Below are 17,101 nucleotides of genomic sequence, written 5' to 3'. Positions count from 1 at the left end.
CAACCTCAGGTAATCTGCCCACCTCAGCCTCCCAAAGTGCTGGGATTATAGGCGTGAGCCACTGCGCCCTGTAGGGAGGGTGTTAAGCAAGCTAACCTCCTTTCAAGTGGCCAGGGGATTTGGTCTAGACTTGCAACTTTTGAGAGCACCTCTATGCAGAAGTAGTTGTAGTGGTGCTTTCTTCCATATTCTCCAAACAATTAGTAAAGCCCTCTTAAAAAGTGTGCAATGGTAGCTGTTCTGCTGTGAAAATTAAAGGAAGGGCTTGTGTTATGGGCTGCCTTGTGTCCCGCACCAATTCACATATTGAAGTCCTAAACCCCAGCACCTAGAATGTGCCTTTATTTGGAAATAGGTGCTTTAAGGAAGTAATTCAGTTAAAATGAGGTCATTAGGGCACACCCTAACCCAACATGCCTGGTGTCCTTGTAAAAAGTGGAGATTAGGACACAGACATGCAGAATGAAGACCAGAGGACTAAGCAGGAAGGCAGCTGCCTACAAGTCAGGGAAAGAGGCCTCGAGGGAAATCAACCCTGCTGACACCTTGAGGCCAGACTCCTGGCCCCCAGAATTGTGAGAAGACACACTTGAGTTGTTTAAACCACCTAATCTTCCGTCTAGCAGTCCTAGCAAATCAGTACAGCCTGGTTCACACTTGAGGCAGAAGAGTGAAGAGGAGGGCAGGCCACCCTCCCCAGTCCACAGTGCTGGTGTTAGGAGAAGTCACTGGCAGAGGCAGTGTATCAGTCTGTTTTCACGCTGCCAAGGCTGGGTAATTTATAAAGGAAAGAGGTTGAATTGACTCACAGTTTCATATGTCTGGGGAGGCCTCACAATCATGGCAGAAAAGCAAGGGATGTCTTACATGGTGGCAGGCAAGAGAGACAACAAGAATCAAGCAAAAGGGGAAACCCCTTATCAAACCATCAGCTCTCGTGAGACTTATTCACTACCACGAGAACAGTATGGGGGAAACCACACCTATGATTCAATTATTTCCCACTGGGTCTCTCCTACAATACGTGGGAATTATGGAAGCTACAACTCAAGATGAGATTTGGGTGGGGACACAGCCAAGCCATAACAGGCAGCCATTCCCAGGGTGCAGTAGCAGGAGTGGCGAGGTACTGGGCCGGGGGGCCGGCAGGGGGACATGAGGGACCTGCTCTTGAGAACACATAGAATTCATGGGACTTACAGGGTGACCAAGTTTCCCCGTGGCCTGGTGGGCTGGAAGTCTTCATACATCATATTAGTGGATATACGACCTCTTCTGGAAATTTCTGGTTGGTGAAGCCAAGCCTGGTGTAGGCTGCAAGAGAATGACTGTTCTCAGACTAAACCGTTCAAAGGAACTGATGGTATGATTTGAATCCCCAGCTCCCTCTCTTTCTGTGTGTTCTTTACTTAACCTCCATGAACTTGGCTTTCTCATCTGTAAAATGTTGATGGCCCGGTGCGGTGGCTCACGCCTGCAATCCCAGCACTTTGGGAGGACAAGGCGGGTGGATCACAAGGCGAAGAGATTAAGACTGTCCTGGCCAACATGGTGAAACTCCGTCTCCACTAAAAAAAAAATACAAAAATTAGCTGGGCGTGGTGGCATGTGCCTGTAGTCCCAGCTACTCGGGAGGCTGAGGTAGGAGAATTGCTTGAACCCGGGAGGTGGAGGTTGCAGTGAGCTGAGATTGCATCACTGCACTCCAGCCTGGTGACAGAGTGAGACTCTGTCTTAAAAAAAAGTTTATAACAACAGTTTTTGCCTATAATATAATATATAATATAATATAATGGTCCTGCCATTCGACCTAATGACCATGACGTAAGGCTCTTAGTATTGGGCTTGGCACATACTATGTGCTTAATAAATGGCAGCTGCTGTGTTTATTATAGGAAAATATCACTTGTGAGAGGAACAGAGTCCCTGGAGCCTGGGTTCCTTCCTTATGAGCAGAATGGATTACTATGAAGACTGTTGGCCATTTGTGTGTTGGGGAGATTTCAGCCCACTCTGGTGACTTTCAGCATGGTGACCAGATTCCCTATGGAATGAAAACGTCCTCAGAAAGGAGCAAGAAGACTGAACTACACAGGGATCTGTAGTTCCCTTCTGTTTTGGAAACTAATTCTATTGCTGCAGGGCCAGATTCAAGCACATCATCCCACCAGAGTCATATGCCAGTGCTCACCTGAATTCTCTTTCTCATAGCTTTGATCATTTCTAAAGGAGGCCCTCTATGTCTCAACATAAGCATGTTAGCCATTACCAGAAAGGAGGTTCACGAAGCCAGATCACAGAGGAAAGCTGCCCATGTGTTAAGCCTTTATACTGTGTTGGCTGTGTTTAGGATACACAGTGATGCATAGACGCATAGGAACCGGAGCGGATTTTCTTTTTGGAAGGGGCAGTATTTAGTCCCTGTGCGATTAGAATATTTCGCCTGTGAGCACGGAGATGAAATACTCTAATGTTTAATCCATATTAAATATGGATTATAAATTCAGTGGATATTTGATTTCTTGATGGAGTTCCCTGTCATCTCCCACCGTTATCTTGACCCTAAAGACCTTTAGTGCTGTTTCCTTTCACTTTTCAGACTGATAGAATTCAAGAAACTGTAGGAAACTTTGGAACAGAATGCTTGCCACGCACACTGCCGTGGTCTGTGCCTGATTACACACAGGCAGCTGCACCTCGCAAATGCTGCCGGGATCACATCATCCTGTTATGAAATTGGACTTTTAAAGAGCTGGAGTTAAGTGGCAACTTTAGTGGTTGTCAACACAGCCTCAGTCAAGGCCTGAGAGAGTGTAGTTTACTGGGCGAGGTTGCTCTGGGTAGCCTTAAAAGGGCCTGGAATCGGTGAGTGAAGGAAGGAGGACCAGGGCGGGGAAGGAACCAGGAAGCCAGGAAGCTGCAGCACGAAGTCCCCCATCTTGCTCTCTTAGTGCTGACCCCAGTGTTTCAGCTTCCAGTCTCCATTTGCTCCCTGAGCTCCTGCCATGCTCATCTCTGTCTGCTCAGGACTCTCTCTTTCATTTTCTCGAGCTGTGTTCCTAAACCTTAGGGCAGAAGGGATAGGGAGTCAATCAAATCAGGCCAGGATTAGAAAATCAGCTACTGAGCCACACAGTAATCACATTACAAATGTCCTATCTCATCAACTCTGAGAGTGGGCATGATTTTTATCTTCATTCTGTAGATAAGTAAAGTCAGGCTGATAGAGGCTACATGGATTACCCAAGGTCAGACAGTCCACAGATGGCGAAAATTCAAATGCAAAACGTTTGGGGGCCCACGCTTGTTTTGTTTCCTATACCACATGATCCTCCATTCAAAAAGGAAAAATATGAGAATTCTTGGAGGTGGTGTTTCAGGGAATTTTGAATGTGCTGTGTGTGTGTGTGCGCACCTGTGCATGCCTGTGTGTTTAAGGGACAGAGGGAGGAAGGAGGAGATCCCGCTGGAAAGACAAAGAAGGATGAAACTGAGGAGGACCTTCAGTGTCGAAGGGAAGAGTTTGCATTTCATTCTGAGTGAAGTGACTGCACAGGAGAGAAGTCTCCAAGGCTTGTGAGGAGAGGAGGGGCCCACAGTAGGGTGAGCCCACGGTTTCACTTATCAGGGATGGACTTGGGTGGGGACAAGAGGCAGTGAGACCGCCTGGTGTATATCCACAGAGCTCCTGAGACACTGCTGCTTATGGAACCACTCATTCCATCAGCCAATACGAGGCTCTCCATGTGTGAGTTTCCAACTTCCATCTGGATTGTTAATTATTGGATGGCAAAAACTGCCTCGCACATTTTTGATTTCCCACAAAACCTAGAATACTGCTGAGCACACAGCCAGAGCAAACTTAACACATGTGTTAATTGTTCTTCCCTTTCGAATGAATCCTGAGCTATTGTCATACATCTATGTGTTACATATGAATCCCAAGAGAAAGGATGCGATAAATCTTTTCATAGGGAAAATTTCCTCCCCCACCATTGTAGACCTTTTAGCAAATGTGTTCTAAGTTACTTTGGAAATTTCCCAGTCCTCAAAATAAGAAATGACAGAGAAGTTTTACTGAAAAGTCTTGTTTTGTTTTTTCTTGCCTTTTTTTATTTAATACTATATGAAGATCTTCAATAAATGTCATAAAAACCCAGTGAGATCTTGACTCCTTACCCCAACTCTGCTGGATTCACTGGAATTTTCTGTCAAACACACTGCTGAATTCATGCATAAATGACAAACTCTAGAATCTGATTACTATCTCTGATGGGCTTCTTCTTACTGATCACAAAACAAAAAGGCAAAATAGCATTTCCCTGGCTCTGCCCTCCCTTTCAATTGGAGGGATTTACAGTGGCCAAGAGCCTCACCTCATGCTGCGAGCTGATTTAAGCAAGTCAGCTATCAGAGCTGATTGGCACTTGATGAACCAGCAGGCTAAACACTTGAGGTGAGTTTTTTTGTTTGTTTGTTTGTTTTTTCTGAGATGGAGTCTTGCTTTATCGCCCGAGCTGGAGTACAATGTTGTGATCTCAGCTCACTGCAACCTCTGCCTCCCAGGCTCAAGCGAGATCCTCCCACCTCAGCTTCCCAAGTAGCTGGGACTACAGGCGCACCACCACACCCAGCTAATTTTTGTATTTTTAGTAGAGATGTAGTTTCACCATGTTGGCCAGGCTGGTCTTTAACTCCTGACCTCAGGTGATCCTCCTGCCTCAGCCTCCTAAAATGCTGGGATCACAGGTGTGAGCCACCGTGCCCAGCCAGGGGTGAATTTTAAACAATGGGACTCAGCTTCCTGGGAACTTTGTTACCTCAAGGATTTATTGTATTTATGCTTTTATTATTATTTTTAATTGACATAGTAATTGTATATGTTTATGGGGTACAGTGTGATATTTTGATACATATGTATACAGCATTAGTGATCAAATCAGGGTCATTAGCAAATCCATCACTTCAAACATTTATCATTTATTTGTGTTGGGAACATTCAAGATATGCTCTACTAGCTACTTGAAAATATACAATAAATTGTTGTTAACTATAATCACCATATCCTGCTATAGAATGCTAGAACTTACTCCTCCTGCCTAGCTGTACTTGGTATTTGCTAACCGACCCTCGGCTATCCCTCCTCCCTCAACCCTTCCCTGTCTCTAGAAACCATTATTCTACTCTCTACTTCTAACAGTTCAACTTTTTTGGCTTCCACATATGAGTGGGAACATGCAATATTGGTCTTTCTGTGCCTGGCGTATTTCACTTAACGTAGTGTTCTCCAGGTTTATGTATGTTGCCTCAAATGACAGAATTTTCTTCTTTTTTATGACTAAATAGAATTCCATGTGTATATATACCACATTTTCTTTATTCATTCATCTGTTGATGAATATTTAGGTTGATTTTATATCTTGGCTATTGTCAAACAAGTATTTATTATGTATAGTCATGTGTCCCTTAATGATGAGTATACATTTTAATAAATGCATCATTAGGAGATTTTGTTGTTGTGCAAACATTAAAGAGTGTCCTTACACAAACCTAGGTGGATTAACCTACCACACACCTAGGTTATATGGTCTAGCTTATTGCTCCTAGGCTACAAGCCTGTATAGCATGGTACTGCACTAAATACTATAGGCAATTGGAACACAAGCGTGACAGGGTGTATCTTTATAAACATAGAAAAGGTATAGTACAAATACCTATACAAGATAAGAAATGGTACACCTGTATAGGGTACTTACCACGAATGAAGCTTGTAGGACTGGTAAGTTGCTTTGGGTGAGTCAGGGAGTGAGTGGTGAGTGAATGTGAAGGCCTAGGACATGACTGTACACTACCATAGCCTTTATAAACATGTGAACTTAGGTTACACTAAGTTTGTTTATTTTTAAATGATTGTGCTATGACATTTTAACGGCTATGATGTTGAATTTTTCAACTTCATTATAGTCTTATGGGTCCACTGTTGTATATCAGTCCCTAACAACCAAAACCTAATTATGCAGTGCATAACTGTAATTCAACTTACTTATAGCCCAAATCATCCTGTCAAGGATTTGAGAGCTTATGGCAAAAACACACAGAATGAAGTGGTAACCTCAAAATCAAATTAGAAAATCAGATGCAGGGAAAATGGAAATTAAAACAGGAAGTCAAACTCAGGGAGAAAAATTGAATGCAAATATCTGGGCCTCACAAGAGATTTCAAAATGGCAGCACATGAGCAAACTCAACTGAAGTGGCATTTTGTTTGGCCCACATAGTGTTTTTTAAAAGTTTTTTATCCTGTTTTACAAACCAGTGAAAGGACAGACTGTTATAGGACAAAAGCAAATGAAGAACTGTAACTAACAAATGCAATGTGTAGGCCTTGTTTAGTCCAACTGCAAAACTAACATTGGTTTTGGATTTGCAAGATTTGAATATGGATTAAATATTAGAGGATACTAAGGAATTATCATTAATTCTCATAAGTATGATAACGATACATGTGCCAGTAAAACCACAAAACATCTGAGATGTATTTTTAAATATATAAAATAAAATATATTTTAAAATATATAAAATAAAAAAAGTGGGGTAGGTAAATAAAGAGTACCAAAACGTTGACAATTTCTGAATCCAAATGACAAGTTTATGAAACCTCTCTATTTTTATATGTTTGAAAATTTCCATAATGAATACTTTTTTTTTTTTTTTTTTTTGAGACAGAGTCTCCCTCTGTAGCCCAGGCTGGAGTGCAGTGGTGAGATCTTGGCTCACTGCAAGCTCCGCCTTTCGGGTTCATGCCATTCTCTTGCCTCAGCCTCCTGAGTAGCTGGGACTACAGGCGCCTGCCACCATGCCCAGCTAATTTTTTTGTATTTTTAGTAGAGACGGGGTTTCACCGTGTTCACCAGGATGGTCTCGATCTCCTGACCTCGTGATCGGCCCACCTCGGCCTCCCAAAGTGCTGGGATTACAGGCGTGAATGAATACATGTTTTTAAAATGTAGGTATAAATGTCTTGAGATAGGTTATATGCTTCCTAGTGTCATAGAGTCTCCAGGCCTCCAACATCCCCCCTGCCCAGACTCAGTCTCTTAATTTAATTACTGGCCTGGGCTACATTATTATATAATTAAGATTCTTAGAGTCAGATAGAAAAGGGAGACATGGTCAGTTGTTGAAGAGCAATAAACATAGTTTTCTCAACTGGGAAGGACTTAACTAGCACCTAACAGTAAAATAAATGTCTTCCAAGGCACTTCACAAGGGACCAGAGTAATGTAGCTGGTGTCCTTTGCAGTAGCACTTCTCAACCCACTTTGGTGAAGGATCCTCATCTTTGAGGACTGGTGAACATGCAGTTTGAGGAATGACATCCATCTATGGGCCACACTCAGAGTAACACTCCTCCACTTCAGCACCCCTCAGCAAGAATCATTAGAAACTGACCGAAATCCCTTTCTCAGGAAAGCCTTTCTGGGAGGACCCAAAGCAAGAAGGCCTGGGGATGCAGCTTTTGATGGTCTTGCTGAATCTAAAGACAAAACATGAACTATTTGAGACTTGAGGAGAATGGGTGGAAGACATTTCTTCAAATAGCCCTCCATAAACATTGCTCATTGCTGTGGGTTAAATTGTAGTCCACCTCAAAATATGGTCAAGTCCTAGCCCCCAGCACCTGTGAATGGGATGTTATTTGGAAATAGGATCTTTGCAGATGTAATCAAGATGAAGTTTGTGATTATTAATGTTATGTGTTAACTTGACTGGGCCACAGGATGCCCAGATAGCTAGTTAAACATTATTTTTAGGTGTGTCTGTGAGAGTGTTTCTGGAAAAGATTAGCATTTAAATAGATGGACTAAGTAAATCAGATGGTCCTCCTCAATTTGGGTGGGTGTCAAGCAACTCATTGAGGGCTTAAACGGAACAAAAAGGCAGTGGGAGGTTGAGTTCTGTCTCTTTGCCTGACTGCTTGGGCTGAGACATTGGTCTTCTCCTGCCCTTGTAGTAGGACTTAGTTACACCATCAGCACACCTAGTTCTCCGGCCTTTGGATTCAGACTGGATCTCCACCACCAACTCTCCTCAGTCTCCAACTTGCTGACTCCAGATCTTGGAACCTCTCAGTCTCCATAATCATGTGAGCCTATTCCTCATTTTGTGTGTGTGTGTGTGTGTGTGTGTGTGTGTGTGTGTGTATGTGTGTATGCTATATATATAAAAAGACTGACAGGCTGTGGATGTATAGATTTATACATATATAGAGAGAGACCAATATGCTATATATGTAGGGGACACAGTTGGCATGTACCAAAATGATGAGTCTGAGGTTACAGATGGGGAACCCACAGCTTCCACCATAGGTGGTAGGCTGAATAATGCCCTGCAAGAGACCAATATAAATAGCCTATACACACACACACACACACACACACACACACACACACACACATATATATCTAAGTCTATACATAATATATATTATATTAGTCTACAGTCTATTATATAATAGTCATATTATATATAGACTAACAGACTAATATATACATCTATATATAGGTTAATAGGCTACAGATATATAGAGAGATATATATGCTAGTCCATTAGTCTGCATCGATTATATAGTTTTTTATATATGTATATATGCCTACATATAGGCTATATATGTAGTCTAACATATATTTTAAACTATATATAATATATAGTTATGTATTATATATAGGCTAATATATGAGTATAGTTATATATAATATATATCTATATATATTAGTCTATTATAGTCTATATATTTTTATATATAGACTAATCTATATTAGACAATAATATAGACTAATATACATTAAACTGATATATATAAAGTATATATTACATATAAACTAATATATATTAGACTATATATATTATTTGTACATATATTATAATAGGCTCTATATATAGAGATCCTATTAGTCTGTTTCGCTGGGAAACCCCGATTGGCTAATACAAGGTCACGCTAGTTTACATTCGGCTCTAGCTGATCACTGGTGTCTATAAGGAGAGGGAAATTCGGGCACAGAAACGCAGACACACAGGGAGAAAAACAACGTGACGATGGAGCCACAGATTCTACTGATGCATCTACAAGTCAAAGAACCCCAAGGATCACCAGTAACCACCACTAGCTAGGAAAGAGGCATGGAACAGCCTCTCCCTCAGAGCTTCCCAGAGGAATTAACCCTGCCAACACCTTGTCTTTAGACTTCTGATCTCCAGAACTGTGAGAGAATAGATTTCTGTGGTTTTAGACCACCAGTTGGTGGTAATCTGTTACAGCAGTGACAGGAAGCTAATACATTCCTCTCAATCAGGCTTTTGGTAAGTTTGGATCCCAAACAATTATTTCCTGAGGCGAGTTCCTTGAGAACAGGTGTCCTGTGCACTTGCTGAGGGTAGCCCCCTGCTGTTTGCTGTTTGAGAGCATGGGTAGACACAGGTTGCCCCCATTCAGGGGAATGAAGCTGCCTACCCAGACTGTCTTAGCGAACAATTTGTCTGCAGGTAGCCCCTGCAGGCTCCAAGCCATGATTTTTTTCTGGAACAAACTGTGAAGGATCCACTTGAGAATGAGAAAACTGAGAGGAGTGGGAGAAGCCTTTTGGAATGCCCTCAATGACCCGTAAACGTGAGTGTGCCTGAGACCTGGAAATCGTATTTCTAACTCAGATTCCTGTGGCTCTGTCTAGAGACTCAGACACCCAGGTGGGACCCAAGAATTTCTGGGTTTCCAAAAGCTGCTGGTGATGCTGATGAAGGGGGTTGGGGGAATGGTGCTTTTAGAAACACAGACCCGGGTAAATTGGTTTTGCTTGAAGTACTTGTTCCTGGAACAGACCAGCTAGCATTACCTCCTGAAGAGACAGCACCCTATTTTGGCTTTGTTTTCTCCTGGACAGACAGAGAGTAATGAAATGCAGAAGATGAAAATGGCACTGATTTAATTCTCTGAACAAGGTGGGGCTTAGGTAGTTTTATTTTTTTTTAAGTAAAAATTCCCCAAGAACTGTAAAAACGTCAACAGTATGAGAAAAGGATGGAGGCAGACACTGGAGGGTTGCGGTTTTTTGTTTTTTAATCTGTCACTTAGCAACAACATATGTATGGCTGACAGTTGGACTAATCTTTGAGTTGGCAACACCGAATTGTTAGGAAGTTTAAATTTGTGTTTTATCATTGTTAGCGGTGTTTTAGCAAATCGTGTAAGGTACAATATGTGCTTTCTGCTGTTTTGGAAGGGAGACATTTTAAGTCAGAAATATTTGACTATAAACATATTTTGTTCTGATCCCTATTTTCCTTCTACATAGAAGAAAAACCAAAGCTTACCTAAGCACAGTAAGAAACTCAGTTAATCACTGCTATAGGATTAGGGGGAAATGTGCTTCAAAAATAGTTTATGAAAGTTTTAATTACACACGCAATCATAAAATGTTCAGTAATTGCTGCATATTGATTCCGGTTTTTTTTTTCTTCTGGAAATGCTAAAACTATTTCAATATACACAGAATCAATAAACATAATTAAAATATGAGCTCATCAAAACAGTAATTAAATGTACTTAACAGCTTTTGTGGCTTTTCCCCATATGGTTACTGTGGGAGTGTGAATCTGGCACGCTAGATAAATGTAACAAAATAAAGTGAAAGCCTCAGAAAAGATTACTGTCGTATCATAATACAATAAAACCCAGCTCTGCAGCAACTTGCACTAAATCAAAAAGTTGACAAAAGGAGTGGCGTATGCAATTATTATACATTTTGGGGCTGTTTTCTATTTATAGAAGATTAACACTATCATGGTCTGCATGCAGAAGGAACAGTAAAATCCTCCAACGTGAAAGGAATTTGGGAACAACACCCTGAGTTCTGAATAGGACAATTCCTTTTTTAGGATCTTGCCGGCAAAGAGTTTGATCTTCAACCTGTTACCCCCTAGACTCAGTCTGACTTTCAGGGGCTGAGTCACGTGACTCCAGAGGCCCTAAACCATGTGGTTCTCAGAGTCATATTTTGGTTTCGCCCTTTCCTTAATTCATTTCAGCAGACCCTGGCAATGGAAAGGTAAATTGGCTATGGCCCTTGCCCTGCAGGGGTGTGTACAGCCCATGCTGCCTGCAAATGGGGTTGAATCAGAAGGTAAGAACATGAGCCCTGTCTGAGGTTGGTTTCCTCCAGGAGGAGATCTTGAGACAGGCTTTCACTGCAAGTAGTTTATGTGGGAGCCCATCCTTGGAAACATGACCAAGGGACAAGAAAGTCCGGGAAGGAAAGGAAGCAAATAACGTGCATCACCAAGCAGGCTACCATGGTGGGTAGCTAGAGCTCTACCCCAAAAGAGAACTCCAAGAGATGGTACAGAATATCTCTGAGTTGTTCCATGTGAACTGGGATATTTATGCTCCAATTTCTATATGCCTTTGCCAGAAGACTGCTCTGTGAGGCACTAACTCCCTGGTCCTCTGGCCTGATTCTGGCAGCAGCTGAGGGCCAACACCCCATGGAGAATCTTAAGCACTTTCAGGAGACACCATTGGCATGTATGGGGGGCGGGGCAGGGAGGTTCCCTATGGTGGAACCCACAGCTTCCATCACAGGGTCTGTGATAAGCTGAATCATGCCCTGCCAGAGATGTTCATGTTCTAATCTCTAAAACTTGTGACTGTTATATTACATGGCAAAAAAACTTTGAGGATGTGATTCCATTGAGGATCTTGAATGAAGATCTTACCCTGGATTATCTAGATAAGAAATAAGTGCAATCACAACTGTCCTTATAAGACGGAGGCAGAGGGAGATTTCAAGCAGAAGAGGAAAAGGCATTGTGACCTCGGAGGCAGAAGGTCAGGTAATGTGATCATAAGCCAAAGAACACCAGCAGCAACCATAAGTTGAAAGAGGTGAGGAATGAACTCTTCCCATGAGCCACTGAAGAGGGTGTGGTCTTGCTGACACTTTGTTTTGGCCTGAAGGTATCGATTGGGACTTCTGGCTCCAGAACCAGAAGTGAAGACATTTCTGATGTTTTAAACCACCAAGCTTGTGATAATTCATTACAACAATTACAGGAAAACAATACAGGGTTGTAGAAAGGAAAGATTCTTTCAAAGAGGAAGGATAATGGTAGATAGAGAAGAAACAAAGTCAGCAATCATGTAATCATCAATAGGTAATGGAATCTGACAGGGTTTTTTTTGTTGTTGTTTGTTTGTTTTGGAGACGGGGTTTCGCCATGTTGCCAAGGCTGGTCTTGAACTCCTGGACTCAAGCAATCTGCCTGCCTCAGCCTCTCAAAGTGCTAGTATTTACGGGCATGAGCCACTTCGCCTGGCCTCCATCTGAAACCAAGATTGATTTCAACATCATCCCAGTTTCCTGTTCTCTTTCTCTCCTAATACCCTACTTCCTGCCAAATCTCCTGCAGAATGGTTTTTTTTTCTTTTTCTTTTTTTTTTCCTTAGCAGGTTTATCTACACTTGATGGTTGGACCTAGTTCTTTCTTAAACTGAAATGTCTAAAATGCAGCTATTCTTATTCTGTATTTTCCTGTATCTTGGCCATGGAGGGTTATTCACATGAGCTGTCTTTTTCTGAATTATCTGGAGACTTTCTACCGACACCTGTGGAACATGTTCTCTACGTGTTTTCCTGCATCCCTCAGCACACCTGTTGTAGAATTCTACCCAGGTTATAAATGAGTGGGATCACTCGACTCTGAAGCCATACATGAAATTTCCCCAAACTGTTTAGAAAAATCAGACCGTACACTGTGATTCCTCCAAAGAGCCTGTAATTAGACCTGGTTTTTAAAGTTGAAAAATACCTAATCTATGAAAATTAAAGAAGATGAAGGAAGAAAAATGCATGAAAAAATAAACTCTAAAACCTCTTGATTATTTTGGACTTGGGATACAGATGGGAGTTCCTCTTCGTGCCAAAAAATCCATTGAACAACACCAGCTGTGGGGGTAAAGAAAATCTGAAAGAATCACACATTGCTGTTCGTGGAAGGAGCTGTATTAACGAAGGAGGGAAAAGTTTTGCAGATCAGTTGATTTCTCAGCGCATCATGTGGCCAGATGAAAAGCCTAAGACTACATCTGCAGGCGGATTGTACTATTATTAATATTCATGCAGAGACAATCTAGAAAGCTGTTTCTTCTGCATTTTTAGCAGTATGGTAGGTCTGGAGGAAAAACATTTCTTTTGTGTTAAGGAGTTTTTGCTGCATTACTTTAGAGCTTTATGAGGATTAATTTTAAAAGCATTGGGAGTGAAAATATTGGGCCTTATGCAAGGGTAACATTCAAAATATTATACAGTCAGCAAAACCAGGTTGACCAATCAGATGCTGTCCTGGAGCCCCTGCTGGGGTATTAACCTTTCTTCACTTACTGAATCCTGGAGAGGTCTGGGGATTTCTGGTGGCCCAGAGAGTGGGAGGGGGTGCTAGGGGACATGCAGGGGCTCCGAGGAGCAACTATGTACAGCACGGCCATACCAGTATGCACCAGCTAAGTGTGAGCCCTTACCGTACCATGTATAAAAATACCAGGCTCACCTCTTCTCAACAGGGGGAGGTAAGAGCAGGCAGTAGATAATCACTTCTTTAGTGCATGTTATTTGTGCCTACTATGTGCCAGGCATCATGCTAACTGAGCGCTAGTTATACAAGTGCTTGCCAATTGAGGAACAAGTAGGGGAAGTGTCGTTGTTATTATTTATTTGAGATGCCCGAGCACTTGTCTTCTTTGGGGCTTCTTTAGCTGCAAAGTGGTAAGAAACTTGATGCTGGCTGCCCTCAGTAGAACAGTAAAAGGGAAGGGGATTGGGTGGCTCAAATGACGGAAATGTTCAGAGGCAGTTGCTGCTGGACCCAGGGGATCGTGAGTGTGTGTGTGAGTGTGAGTGTGTGTAAGTGCCTGTGTGTGAGAGTGTGTGTGTGTAAGTGCCTGAGTGTGAGAGTGTATGTGTGTGAGTGCCTGTGTGTGTGAATGTGTGTGTGTGAGTGTGTGTGTGAGTACGTGTACGTATGTGTATGTGTGTGAGTGCATGTGTGTGTCTGAGTGTGTGCGCTTGTATCTGTTTTCCCGCTTTCCTTCTAGTGGCTGATACACCGTTTGAGTTCCTTGAAAGCAGAGCTTGGGACAAGAACTTGAGAGCAAATAGTTTATTTGGGAAGCGATCCCAAGAGGCAGAAGCAAGGGAGAGGGAAAGGGACAGGGCAGGAAGAAAAGCCACCACATGCTGGGGTAATGAGCCGACCACATGAGCAACTGGGGCTCAGCCCTGCTGGGGCATCTCTGAGGAACCACATAGAATTCAGAATTTCTACAGAACTGTCCAGAACGGAAGATGGGGAAAGCTAGGACATTTATCTACAGATCTTTGTCTCCCATTGGTGGAGGGTTGCTCCTGGGGACATTAAGTCCCTGTACTTCTGGGCTGTACCTGCTCGTGCCTGGTACAGGTGGCACACTCAACACAGGACACCCTGCAGTAGGGGTGTGAGTGTCCACTCCAGTTGTCCTCAAAGTGGGTAGGCCAAGGAGATGTGGCATGGTGCTTCAGAAACATCTGCCCAGCTGGGCTTTCCTCAGTGTTGGTGCCAGTCCCGGACTCCATGTGGCTGCCCCCATCACATCATACCAAATGTAACAGCCTTGGTGGGAACAGGAGCTTCCTGGATCCTTGGAAAAACCAGCTGAGCAAGCTCCCTTCTCTCTGGTGTTCACAGAGGTTATTTAGCATAGAATCTAAATTCTGAGCTCCTACATAATGATCTCAGAATGTCATCCTGAGGTTAAACTTAGAACCATCTCATGAACCATGTTCTGGATTTGTTTCACTCTATCTTAAATGTGGGTAAAATTCCCCAGGCCTTTACTGATTGCCCACGAGGCACCTTGAGAGTTCCATTGGTGAATTCCCTCAATCTATGAAGATAGCAAATTTGGGGCCCAAGGAATGGTGATCAGGGTTCCTATCTATAATTAGGTAACTGTAAATCAACTTGACTCTAAATCTCCAAGCTCAGCCTCTTAGTAGCCCCCTTTGCAAAATACTTGCTGTGCTACATTTGTGTTCTCTTAATATTGTATTGTAAGGTTTAAATGTCATGTTACGTTGGCACTTTAGCTATATATTGGAAAAGAATGAAGTGAAAATTGCTGAGTTTTGCCTCTCACTGAAGCTTCATTTGCTAGTCAGGGTTATCTGCCTGGCTCCAAGGCATAACATGACTCTTCCAACCTGATTTCAATTTTAAAGTTGACCTTACTCATGGTGGAGGTCCCTGTGGGGTCTCAGCCATTTCCATTAGGTTCCAGCCCAACCACTCAGCAATGCAACTCTTGTAACTTTTAGGTCCCTAGATCATGATCCCAGAGGCTATTTTCCCTAGAGTTTCTGGTGAGGTCAACTGATGTAGATGGTGTGAATTATTCTGGTCATTTTTTTTTTTCTTACGAGCACCATTTTCATCTGCAGGGGTCTGTTTTGGTCAGAATCCAGGGAGGGGTGTTGGACTTGAATGATCTTGGCAATTGTCTTCACTCTTCACTGTATTTGGTCTCTGTTGACAAAACCTGCTGATACTCTTAAGGACTTTGAGGTCAAAATAGTTGCTTTCTGCCTCTTACCTTTGTGAGCCTGATTGCGTTTGAAAAATAGATTTTCCAGATGGACTGCAGGTCACAGAGCCTCACGGTTATGGAAGGGACACTTAAGCTCTTTTACCTGCTGCCAAAAGCCAATAACAGAGCGCAGCTTTTTTCCTCCTGTGGGAGAAGGTGATGGGCTACAAGAGCCCATGCCTCTCACTCTGCATTAGGGCATTCCTGAAGACCATATGTGCAATGACGCTCCTCTTTCATTCCAAAGTCATTCAAGGTGGAGGGTACTTCCTCTAAAAACTCTTGAATTAATCTCTTGGTACCAATACCTTTTCAAATTTGTTTCTGGACTTTTATTAGCTTTCACTTCAAACGCAACAGTCTAAGGGCTATGAAAACCCACAGAGAAACTTGAGTGAACACCTACTATATCTTGGAGTGGTTCTAATTTATATCCTGTGAGGAATGGCCTGCTGAAAGTGCGTATTCATTTCCATTTCTAGGTTGGCTTTTTGGCTGATCTAATTCTTTATCACCATTTAGCTTATGAAACACCTATTGGTGCAGCCTGAGTTGACCTTCTGCATTCCTACTGACAGTTGAGACATAGATAGGCATAAATTAGAATACAGAAGTTTCCTTTTAGGATATCAGTGGCTTTTAACCCTTCAGAGGTTAAGTAAGCAACTAAAATAAATAATCTTTCTTTAACATTTTTTTCTCATGCCCTAGTGTGATATTTATTGGTGTTTTAGGTAGTGCTTTTTATACAATGTAGTATTGGTTAATGCGTTCTCCGACTATACTAGTAAAGAGAGCTGCTAACGTAGGAAACAGCTGTCATGTCCTCATGCCCTGTTGGGTTGAAGGAGGATGTCACAAGGAGAAATTTTTGACGACAATTTCATGACTTGTTTATTTATTTAAAGTGGTTAACAGCACACGCTCTGAAGCTAGACCTCCTGGTTTTGAATCCTGATGGCTTTACTTACCATGCATGTGACTTTGAGCAAGTTACTTGGCTTCTTTGTCCCTCACTTTCCTAATCTGTGACTAGGAACAGTACCTGCCCTACATAGTTGTTGGGAGAACTAAATAATATCATATCTCAAGAGCTGAGAACAGTACCTGGCACACACTCAGTGCTAGATACGTTTTTAAGCCTGCCTGTTATTTTAAAATCACTTTTAATATTATTATTGTGTGCCATATACTGTTTGAGGCTCTAAAGATACAATGGTAAGCAAGGCACAAACTTATTAATTAAACAAATATATTTCAGGACTCTAACATAGGAGCTGGATGCTGGGGACACAGTGGTGCGTCGGAGAGGATCCCTATTCCTCCCTGCAATCTAGCAGGGTAGACAGAGAATAAACAAATCAGAAAAAAATAAAATAAATGAAAATGCTAAGAAGAGGAAAGTAGGATACCAGGATAGAGAGGGAA

The sequence above is a fragment of the Pan paniscus genome, chromosome 8, assembly GCF_029289425.2.
Source record: "Pan paniscus chromosome 8, NHGRI_mPanPan1-v2.0_pri, whole genome shotgun sequence".
NCBI classification, from domain to species: domain Eukaryota; kingdom Metazoa; phylum Chordata; class Mammalia; order Primates; family Hominidae; genus Pan; species Pan paniscus.
This window is presented reverse-complemented; position numbering follows the sequence as displayed.